At 38.4% G+C, this 12,476-nt stretch overlaps 1 protein-coding gene across 16 annotated transcripts in view; it reads right to left on the reverse strand.

The window, feature by feature from the left end:
* The window catches only part of ripor3 (RIPOR family member 3), a 135,299-nt gene that overhangs the window by 108,120 nt on the left and 14,703 nt on the right, over positions 1-12,476 (reverse strand). For 2 of the 16 annotated variants that reach the window (XM_020044427.2, XM_020044426.2), the window contains exon 2: positions 8,957-9,026. The exons of the other annotated variants lie outside the window; for them this stretch is intronic. The gene's annotated coding sequence lies outside the window, so the exon portion shown is untranslated. The remainder of the gene's footprint in view (positions 1-8,956; positions 9,027-12,476) is intronic. 16 annotated transcript variants of the gene reach the window in all.

The raw sequence follows: 12,476 nt of genomic DNA on the forward strand, positions 1-12,476 counted from the left end.
GCCCCAAAAGGTATACATTTTTTAATCCAGGTTAAAACACTTCTCTTTTCACAAGCCTATGACTGAGCACTTAAAATTAAGACTGTTAAGCCTTACCACTTTTATAGCTTCCTATGTTTTTATTTATATGTTCTAATGTTCTATGTTTTATTATTATGATGTTGTTTTGATGTTTTCATTTGAGTATTTGTTTTTATGCTATTGTATTTTTAGATTTTTTCCTTTTTCTGTGTAAAGCACATTGAATTGCTTCTATGTATGAATTGTGCTATACAAATAAACTTGTTTGCTTGCTTGCAATAACCTTATCATGCTCATAAAAACGAATAACACTGTCTTAAAGTTAACTTTCATTTAAATATAAATGATCTCAGGTACAGTGACATTACCTTGAGTAAATGTATGGAGCCTCCGACTGAGTCCCACTGTTAAGATAGGTACAGGAATGTGTGGGATCTGGTATTTGCATAGGGGACATCTATTGTCTGTCCAGATGCAGATCAATGGGTTCTAGGACAAGATAGGAGAAGATACAACAGGGGGCAGTAAGGTCAGTTGGCCCCTTTGGGTAAACACTACAGTAAACATTATGGCAGGAAGGATAAGTTGGGGGAAGATAGCATTTGATAGAACAAAGGGAAGGTGTTTGATTGACATGAAACAGATGGCAGCATCTTACCACACCCCTTTTTCCTATGTGATATATACGGTTGAATGAGCTATATTAGTTAGAGGCTCCTCAGACGATTATGTTTGTGTAAGCGGTTGACGCGTCTCTCATAATAGTCTCTGTGCATAATAATTAATAAAATAATGTACAAAGAGAACTTTCTCTCTGTGTCCCTTACTCCGAGTGTCGATACATGGAATTACCATCACACGGCTCATCGCAAAGGTGATGTAAATTGCAAATAACCAGTAGTCTGCGCAGCCATTGGCCACTATCAGAGCAAAGTTCTGCCGATAGCAATGGTTTGTAAAATGTCCTATCCGCACTGATTAATTGGCCAAAGAATTAATCGGTTGAACCCTAATGGAAATGCCTGCAACTGAACACCAAGATTTGCCCCATGACAAAAGGCCTCCCTGGGATCATGGCTGTTGTACACTGACCATAAGGGGACAGTTTGTAATTTGTATGGTTGACCAGGGATGACCAATCTTAGTCCTGAGGCCTGAAACAATAGTAAATATTTAGTTTTTGCTTTTTTTTTACTACATTTTTGTTTGTTCCTCAATGTCATTAATGTCAGTTGTATTGACAGATCAGCCTCATTAAAACATCTCCCAGTCTGTTTCGTGGAGCTTTAAAGATCGCAGCAATGATTCCTTATAGGGACCTGCAGAGCTCTTCAATCCACAACTATTTATCCCACTGTATATACATTTTACTTTATACTTGTACATTTTCTGGCCTCCTCTCTTTGCTTCCATTGCACATTTAAAATTGCCATATGTAATGCATTTGCATAAATGCACATTTATACATTCCACTTGTACATATATACTGAATACTTGTACATTTTCTGCCCTCCCCTATTTGCACTTCTGGTTAGACGCAAACTGCATTTCGTTGTACTGTACTTGTTCAATGACAATAAAGTTTAATCTAATCTAAGTCAGATCATGAGGGCACGGTCACTCACTTGACTACCTCAATTAGCTTTGCAGTCACCCAAGGCGCCTGAGGTAGCCACTACAGCACAGTCACATGTGGAAATACCTGACCACGCCTCCTCGCTCTCTGGACCACTCTGGTCGTTGGGGCATCCCAGCCAATCAACAGCTAGCATGACAGTCAAGGCTTGAATCTAAAACGTGTTTGTCAGCTTGGTTCTCCAATGGAATGCCTTAGTCTGCTGCTCCACCAGGGACCACACTTTTTTCTTGTTTACCTGCATTCATCTGGTGTCACAGGTTTGTCTCTGATTTGAGGGATTGGATAAAATCTGTGGGTCTTCAAGATTGTCCCTCCAGGACCAACAGTAAGGTTTTTCTGGGTGTGGATCACAGTCCCTTTTTTCCATTCCCTCTTTCTTGCTTTCTTTTTTTGTCTCTCCTTCTCCCCACCTCAGTTGGAAGCGATGGGATGTTGGCTCTTGTTTGTGTAAAATCTGTAAAATACCCACAGGGCTGCATCGCATCTCCCATCCTTGTTTTTCTTTTTCTAAACAACTTATTGTTTAGATTGGGGAAAATAAATATTTAATCACAGCGGAAGACACCAAATTAAGTGCTCTCAGCTCAATAACTTTGTGATAAAGTCTTGTTTCCTGTCTTTTTATTGGCATACAAAAACTTAATCCCAGCATTTCTGTCTGGCTGCCAGTACCTCCATACATTACTACATGTCAGTCGTCAACTGGAATGTGAAATCTGATACCAGACTGCAGAGGATGTGTTATTGCATACAGGGGGTGCATAGAAGTTTGCTATGTGGTACAGTCCCACAAATACCTCACTGTAGTAGATGCCATTGTTTTCCAAATGCACATGAAGAGATACAATCTTACAAATAGTCACAGATCAACAGCTTCTGTCAACCTGTCTCTGTCTCATATTATATATACAGTGAGGTAAAAAAATATTCAGATTTTGTACGTTTGCCCACTGATAAAGAAATGATCAGTCTATAATTTTATTGGTAGGTTTATTTGAACAGTGAGAGACAGAAGAACAACAAAAGAAATCCAGAAAGAAAACGCATGTCAAAAATATTATAAATTGATTTGCATTTTAATGAGTGAAATAAGTATTTGATCCCCTCTCAATCAGAAAGATTTCTGGCTCCCAGGTGTCTTTTATACAGGTAATGAGCTGAGATTAGGAGCACACTCTAAAAGGGAGTCCTCCTAATCTCAGTTTGTTACCTATATAAAAGACACCTATCCACAGAAGCAATCAATCAGATTCCAAACTTTCCACCATGGCCAAGACCAAAGAGCTGTCCAAAGATGTCAGGGACAAGATTGTAGACCTACACAAGGCTGGAATGGGCCACAAGACCATCACCAAGCAGCTTGGTGAGAAGGTGACAACAGTTGGTGCGATTAATCGCAAATGGAAGAAACACAAAATAACTGTCAATCTCCCTCTGTCTGGGGCTCCATGCAAGATCTCACTGCGTGGAGTTGCAATGATCATGAGAACGGTGAGAAATCAGCCCAGAACTACACAGGAGGATCTTGTCAATAATCTCAGGGCAGCTGAGACCATAGTCACCAAGAAAACAATTGGTAATACACTACGCCGTGAAGGACTGAAATGCAACGCCCACAAGGTCCCCCTGCTCAAGAAAGCACATGTTCAAGCCTGTCTGAAGTTTGCTAATGAATATCTGAATGATTCAGAGGAAAACTGGGTGAAAGTGTTGTGGTCAGATGAGACCAAAATGTAGTTATTTCGCATCAGCTCAACTCGCCATGTTTGGAGGAGGAGGAATGTTGCCTATGACCCCAAGAACACCATCCTCACCGTCAAACATGGAGGTGGAAACATAATGCTTTGGGGGTGTTTTTTCTGCTAAGGGGACAGGACAACTTCACCGCATCAAAGGGACAATGGACGGGGCCATGTACTGTCAAATCTTGGTTGAGAACCTCCTTCCCTCAGCCAGGGCATTGAAAATGGGTCGTGGATGGGTATTCCAGCATGACAATGACCCAAAACACAACGGCCAAGACAACAAAGGAGTGGCTCAAGAAGAAGCACATTAAGGTCCTGGAGTGGCCTAGCCCATAGAAAATCTGTGGAGGGAGCTGATGGTTTGAGTTGCCAAATGTCAGCCTTGAAACCTTAATGACTTGGAGAAGATCTGCAAAGTGGAGTGGGACAAAATCCCTCCTGAGATGTGTGCAAACCTGGTGGCTGACTACAAGAGACGTCTGACCTCTGTGATTGCCAACAAGGGTTTTGCCACCAAGTACTAAGTCATGTTTTGCAGAGGGGTCAAATACTTATTTCACTCATTAAAATGCAAATCAATTTATAAAATTTTTGACACGCGTTTTTCTGGATTTTTTTGTTGTTATTCTGTCTCTCACTGTTCAAATAAACCTACCATTAAAATTATAGACTGATCCTTTCTGTTAGTGGGCAAACGTACAAAATCAGCAGGGTATCAAAACCTTTTCCCCCCGGACTGTACTAGTATTAAATATCAGGAATTTTGATCAACTGAGTTTAAAGTATTTGGCTAAGGTGTATGTAAACATCTGACTTCCAACTGTATGTTTTACCGTTGATAGATTAGTAAAAGTTGATAGATTAGTAAAATAGAATGGTACTGTTAATATTAATGTTAATTAAATTAAATGTATCAAATCAAAGTTATAGAAGTCTATATTTTCATGTGTGATCTATGTTCCTGTTTCCATTATTTTATGTTAATAAAATGCCTCTCTTTGATAAAATATTTGATCAGTTTTTACTGAAATGTCCACCCTGTTGCAGCCCTCCACCCTATTTCCATTCAGTCCACCCTGTAACACTAAATAGGTTTTATTTAGCGTATGCTTTCTCTGCACATTAACATAAACCTATAAAGTATCAATCAACAACACATTCTATTTTTTTTAACCAAATTCTAAATTACATTTATGGTTATTATTGAACAAGAAATCAGGCAAGCCTAGTTCAGCAGGCCCGCAATAAAAAAATAAAATTAGATAATTGAACCCCTCCTGAGAATCAAACCTGGGTCACGTATGTAAAAGGCTGCATCTTTAACCACTACTCCACAGAGCTATACATTTGCTGGGTGTAGGAACAGCCTATTGACAATATATAATTTTGTCACGCATTAACATCACCAAGAGTATTTAGTTAGACACCATTAAGCATTGTGTTAAACTGAGTAAAGTTTCATATTAAGTTTACCTCCACCACAAACAGCATCTATGACCTGTATGGCTTTTGCCACTGGCTGTTTTAACAGGTTATTAGCCATTCGTGAATGACATTGATACAATAACTACTGTATCAATATAGGTGACGATAACAGACTTTTTCGAATCGTGTAGTCAGCAAAGTATTTGTCTATCCTGAACAAATCCTAAGACATTCCACCAGAAATAGTTGCAATATACAGTGCAATGGCTAATTAACTGTTGAAACGGCCAGTGGCAAAAGAGGTTTTGTTCAGGATAAACAAAAACTTTGCTGGCTACAACCTTCAGTTACTATGTTATAGGAAGCCTAAAATGAAATTGTTTACTGTTACAGTGGGGAGAACAAGTATTTGATACACTTCAGAATTTGCAGGTTTTCCCACTTACAAAGCATGTAGAAGTCTGTAATTTTTATCATATGTACTCTTCAACTGTGAGTGACGGAATCTAAAACAGAAAATCACTTTGTAAGATTTTTAAGTAATTAATTTGCATTTTATTGCATGACATAAGTATTTGATGCATCAAAAAAGCAGAACTTAATAATTGGTACAGAAACCTTTGTTTGCAATTACAGAGATCATACATTTCCTGTAGTTCTTGACCAGGTTTGCACACACTGCAGCAGGGATTTTGGCCCACTCCTCCATACAGACCTTCTCCAGATCCTTCAGGTTTCGGGGCTTTCGCTGGGCAATACGGACTTTCAGCTCCCACCAAAGATTTTCTATTAGGTTCAGGTCTGGAGACTGGCTAGGCCACTCCAGGACCTTGAGATGCTTCTTACGGAGCCACTCCTTAGTTGCCCTGGTTGTGTATTTCGGGTCGAAGACCCAGCCACGACCCATCTTCAATGCTCTTACTGAGGGAAGGAGGTTGTTGGCCAAGATCTCACGATACATGGCCCCATCCATCCTCCCCTCAATACGGTGCAGTCGTCCTGTCCCCTTTGCAGAAAAGCATCCCCAAAAAATGATGTTTCCACCTCCATGCTTCATGGTTGGGATGGTGTTCTTGGGGTTGTACTCATCCTTCTTCTTCCTCCAAACACGGCGAGTGGAGTTTAGACCAAAAAGCTCTATTTTTTAGATTCCATCTCTCACAGTTGAAATGTACCTATGATAAAACATTACAGACCTCTACATGATTTGTAAGTAGGAAAACCTCCAAAATCAGCAGTGTATTAAATACTTGTTCTCCCCACTGTAACAGTAAACAATTTCATTTTAGGCTTCCTATAACATAGTAACTGAAGGTTGTAGCCAGTGAAGTTTTTGTTTATCCTGAACAAAACCTCTTTTGCCATTGGCCGTTTCAACAGTTAATTAGCCATTTGTGAATGACATTGATACAGTATTTATCAATATAGGTGACGATAACAGACTTTTTCGAAAAAACGTAATAGGCTTCCTATTACGTAGCTACTGAAGGCTATAGCTAGTGAAGCTTTTGTCTGTCCTGAACAAATCCTAAGGCATAATGTGTTGTGATGGGAGTCGTACGTGGGACCTGTTGTTCTGTAGTCTGCCTCTCTAACCACTACGCTATTTAACGAGGGGTAGTCAGTCAGTCAGTCACTCATTCAGTCAGTAGGAGACAATCGCTCTTCTAGGTCAGCTCCACTTACGAGGTCCGGCAAAAATAGGATGCTTGGCATTATCATAGAGAACATGTTTTCCCACAAAATTATTGTTTCAAATAACTTTGATGAGCACAAATTAGTATGGTTTAGTAGGTGGACACTTGATTTCAATGTGAACATGGTCATAAAACTTGCATTAAACACATTTCTAATAGTTATACATATGTCCTGTAACAGGGTGGACATTGGCAATATTTCATGTGTGAATAATTTGCCCATAACTATTAAAATGTTATAGCCTGAGCTGGACCATATATGTAATTCTGATAGCTAAACATCCTATTTGTGATAGAAAGATAAAAAAAATTGGAAATTCTAAACTTTTTTATGACCAGGTTACAAGGTCAAAAGGCACTGGATTGTAGTTGTGTTTGACCAGTAACTATATGGTTGGTTGTTTAAAACCAGACAAGATTAAGTTTGCTTATTCCTCTTGATCTTAAATGTGCCCCAAACATATACATTTTTAAATCCAGGTTAAAAACATTTCTCATTTCATGCACCTATGACTGAGCGTTCAAACTTAACCACAATTTTGTTTCATTATTATGATATTTTATTGTATTTTTGTATGTATTTTTTTCTTCATAAAGCACACTGAATTTCTTCTATGTTTTTATTTTGGTTTTATTCTATTTCTTTTTTTCTATGTTTTACCAATAAATTACTTTTCTGTAATGCAAGTTCTGGTGCTATCAGAGGAATAACCTCTGTGTAAATGTAACTATCTGCTGATGATGGATAATGCAAGTTCTTATGCTGCTTTTTAGACATTGATGCAGGGTGTTCTCAAAGAAAGACTGACAAGTTTAACCAAGCACTGGAACATGAGGATTGAGATAACGGGGTGGTGCAGTAAACAGTTCTGGGAACTGTAATTAATCGAGGATGAATGTAAAATACTTGTACAGACACGGCATAAATGTCCCCCTGGACACAGCCGATTAAGACATCGATGCAGAGATTATCTCACAAAGGGACTGATGGGTTAATCCTAGCGCTGGAGTGCAAGGAGAGATACCGGGGTGGAGAATCCCCCTGGAGTGTAGTTAGAGAAACTGACTTTTATTCTATTGTATTTTTATATTTCTCTTTTCATTTCACATTGCTTCTATGTATGAATTGTGCTATATTAATAAACTTGCTTGCTTGCAAGTCGCTCCAAATGAGTGTCATTTGGTTTTATCTCAGGGTAATTTTAACTTTCCTGTATCATGATCACAAAGTTTTCAAACCCAGATGTGCAACATTCTCAGGCCTCAGAGAGCACTCGCCAATCAAACTCGACAAACCAGAAGTGCCATTGATTTTACAACTTGCATACAAGGCAGTTTTTGCTGAAGGCCCATTAGTAGTCCACTACACAGAGAACAGTATGGAATTTGGAACGCAGCCTGTTAATCTTTTATCTCAGAGAGAGGACACCTCCCCAGGGATTTAGGCAAGCCAAAATGGGGGCACAGAGGTCAAATGTTAATCTGGGCTCTACAGCCACCAAGTTGCGATGTGAAATTTATGTAAGGGGACCACAAAAAGTGTTTCTCATACTAAACCACCAAAATATTGGAAACCTTTTTAGTCATTGAATCTTATGGTAAGATAGCTTTTTGAGTAGATTTTCAGACAACTAGATATAATATATATGGCACTCAGTATAGCCACCATGTTAAATTCATGAAAATGAAAATAAGAGGATTTTAAAAACAATAAATAACAAGATGTAAAAATCGTAAGTAGGAACTGTCAACCTTGTGAAAAACATTGGTGAAATATCCCCACCTACCAACTTTTAATTTTCTTCTGATAATTATTTGCTAAACTGGTGGGAGTTTAAAAAAAACGACAACCATTGCCATTAATTGAAAATAAGGCGATAATTTTTTTTTTAAAGGAATTATATACTCTTTAACCACATTGTCTTTCTACTTGAAACCCATGGACAATGGGGGTAGATATAAAAAAAAGAATACTACATATATCAATATATTTTGTAAAGAACCAAAATTACCATTGTTTGCCATGTATTACCTTGTAAAAACTATATCATTTTGGCAAAGTTCATGACAAATTCGGCAAGATTAAAAAAACTGTCGTTAGGGCAAACCTAAATGTCTCCTGATAGTTTACTCTGACTGCCACATATTAAATATCCAAGTCCTTATGATGCAGGAGACTTCAGTACTGGTCAAATCAGCACTTTTATCTTTAATCAAATTTAAATAAAACAGAAGTTTGATAATGATTTCACTCACATCAACGAGTAGCCCTACATTAAACAGTTTCTTTAATCACTTGAAGTGGGTTTCAGGATATAAGGATACAAGAGGAAATAGAAGAAGAAAATACAAGAGGAACACTATAGACTATCAGTCTACAAGTGGACCAATGAAGATACACACTATCACCCAATACCAGTCTGACTCACCCACAACCGACGGTGATGTCCCAAGTGACTCTGATCCCACCAGAGTAGCTAGTCCCATCTCATGAACAGCCTAATGTGCAAAAAAACACAGTACGGAGAGGCAAGGGGAAAACACGCACACAAGCACGGACAAAATTGCCAACAGGTAAGGATGGTGAGGTGAGGATGCTGTGATGGACATATCCAACAAGATACATTAATTGCTTTTTTTGGGTAAAGGGCTTTCTTTTATACCGAACACATCAAGTAGACTTTTAAACTGTACTTTTACAGATCTGGCTTTGATACCACATAATTCATGCTTGACGAAAAACAAACAATGTCTTCCAAACCAAAGTTTTTTAATTATTTTACTTCTGCTTTTGAATAATGTCTGACTATACAGGCTTTTTACATGTTACCAGGCCCGTGCACAGACCTTTGGAGGGGAAAGGGCCAAACCCAAAAAAGTCCACCCCCGCTGATAAAAAAAAAAATAGATTTACAAAATAAATACCTACACTCGCAAGAGAAATAGCTATACTTTTGAATGCATAACAAGAATAAGTATACCTTTTATATATTACAAATAAGTTTGCTGAGCTTCCTTCCTTTCTGATGTAACCACTATCAAGCATGTGCACAGGCAGGGACAAAAGGGGGGCCCTGGCCCCGCTGCCCTACCATTGACAATAAAGTGGCCCCCTCCAGAGGTCTGTGCACTGGTCTGACCACTTTATTGCATATTACAATGAGAAACTGTACATAATGCCAATTATATTTTGGTCTTTTTGAACAGTGACACCTATAACAAGTTATCAAGTAAGCAACAGTCAATGAGCATCCAAGACAGGAAACTAGCCAAAGCACTACATGTGCATGGTTTGAACCGTACCACAACCTACAGCATGTTTTTTATTGCAACCATCAAAAAGTGTAGAAATATTGACTACAAATCATAAATCCCAATCAGGTCACTAACGCACAACATCATAGTTTGCATAACAGCCTAAAACAGGGGAGTGCAAACTTTTAGGTTCAATGCCCAGATAGGGACTTTGAAGTTAATAGAGGCCTGCACATATTTTTCTTTGATGTAAAATGTGTTTGTCAAAATCTATTTGATGGTCAGAAAATCACAGTTATTGACACATTTATAGGTCTATAATAATGATGTACTTTGGATCAAGTTTGATATGTTTAATAGTGTTGGAGTGCTTTTAATAACCATAAAAAACATAAATAAATTATATTTATGATTTACATTTGCAAATACACTGCTCAAAATAAATAAGGGAACACTGAAATCAAACATCGGGTTTTGATGAACAAAAGATCAAAATCTTCACTGTACATTGTGTAATTCGAGAACAAAATGACTTAACAATGGTCAATGGAAACCAAAATTACCAACAAGATTGAAACTCACACCGAAAATCAAAGTAAACAATGGAAATCACAGGATGTTCCAATTAGGGATGTGCATGAAAAATATTTTCACTATCGATAATTCCTCAGCTTTTGTCATCGGATAGTCGACCCCACCCCCTCGTGCCAAAAAGAGAGGTACACATTTAAAATAAAATGTAAATTCTAATATATTATGCAATAAATTCAACCGTTTATTTTAAAATATGGTTAACAACCTCAATAAAATTTTGGTATTAACAATTAGGTTAGAAATACTTTTACTAGGGAGACATTCAGTATTGGCAAGTCCGCTTATAATACGCGGGTTGTTTTTTATGAAGTCGCTTGAAATAATTACGATCGCGGTATGCTGTTAGGGCTTGTTTTAAAAGGTTTGATCGCTTTTTAGGAACATATGACAAGCGATTTCGTTTTTGTACATTTATGGTCGCTACTTTCCCTAAATGCATTGATTGACACTGTCTGCTCACAGCCTCACAATAAATAAATCGTCATCCTGAAAAATGTTATTATTGTGACATGGCAACCGACAACTACGTAGTGAGAGTAAAGAAGAATATATAACAGAAATATATCCATACAAAAAAATCAACACTGCACACTAGCAGCAGTTTAAAAGAGTGTACTGTAAACTAGCAGCAATCTGGGTATTAGCCTATTATTGATTATAGATATGGCAAGTAAGACAGTAATATACATAATGTAAACTAGCAGCAATTTGGTAGAATTATTGAATATTATAGATACATGAGTGTAATAAGCTAATGAATGGTGACATAGCACACTACAACCAGAGTGAGAATTCAGAAGGAAAATATATACACAGCAAAAATATAACAAGAAGAGAAAGCAATAATATACATAACACTGTACATTAGCAGCAGTTTAGAAACAGTATTGTAAACTAGCAGCAATATTGGTGGTGGTATTGAAATTATACTTGCCTATGGCAAGTATGGCAATAATATACATAACGTAAACTAGCAGCTATTTTTGAAAGAGTAGGATGGGGAGTATAAAGAAGTATGGTAAAAGTATTAAATATTTAGACACTTAGTACAGCAGTGATGATGAGTCATCATTCATAGTACTAGATACATTTCCAAAAACAACGCCGCCGACAAAGTGGTCCAAGTATGGCAAAAAGTACAACAAAGACTGTGTACATCAAGTGGTGCGTGATGTCAGTAAAGCTCTGTGCAGATACTGCAAAGCATTGTATGATTTTTAAATAATTAATTAGCATTTTATTGCATGATATAAGTATTTTATCATCTACCAACCAATAAGAATTCCGGCTCTCACAGACCTGTTAGTTTTTCTTTAAGAAGCCCTCCTGTTCTCCACTCATTACCTGTATTAACTACACCTGTTTGAACTCGTCCACACACTCAATCAAACAGACTCCAACCTCTCCACAATGGCCAAGACCAGAGAGCTGTGTAAGGACACCAGGGATACAATTGTAGACCTGCACACGGCTGGGATGGGCTACAGGACAATAGGCAAGCAGCTTGGTGAGAAGGCAACAACTGTTGGCGCAATTATTAGAAAATGGAAGAAGTTCAAGATGACAGTCAATCTCCCTCGGTCTGGAGCTCCATGCAAGATCTCACCTAGTGGGGCATCAATGATCGTGAGGAAGGTGAGGGATCAGCCCAGAACTACACGGCAGCACCTGGTCAATGACCTGAAGAGAGCTGGGACCACAGTCTCAAAGAAAACCATTAGTAACACAGTACACCGTCATGGATTAAAATCCTGCAGCATACGCAAGGTCCCCCTGCTCAAGCCAGCGCATGTCCAGGCCCGTCTGAAGTTTGCCAATGACCATCTGGATGATCCAGAGGAGGAATGGGAGAAGGTCATGTGGTCTGATGAGACAAAAATAGAGCTTTTTGGTCTAAACTCCACTCGCCATGTTTGGAGGAAGAAGAAGGATGAGTACAACCACAACACCATCCCAACCGTGAAGCATGGAGGTGGAAACATAATTCTTTGGGGATGCTTTTCTGCAAAGGGGACAGGACGACTGCACCGTATTGAGGGGAGGATAGATGGGGCCATGTGTCGCGAGATCTTGGCCAACAACCTCCTTACCTGAGTAAGA

The sequence above is a fragment of the Esox lucius genome, chromosome 17, assembly GCF_011004845.1.
Source record: "Esox lucius isolate fEsoLuc1 chromosome 17, fEsoLuc1.pri, whole genome shotgun sequence".
NCBI lineage: Eukaryota > Metazoa > Chordata > Actinopteri > Esociformes > Esocidae > Esox > Esox lucius.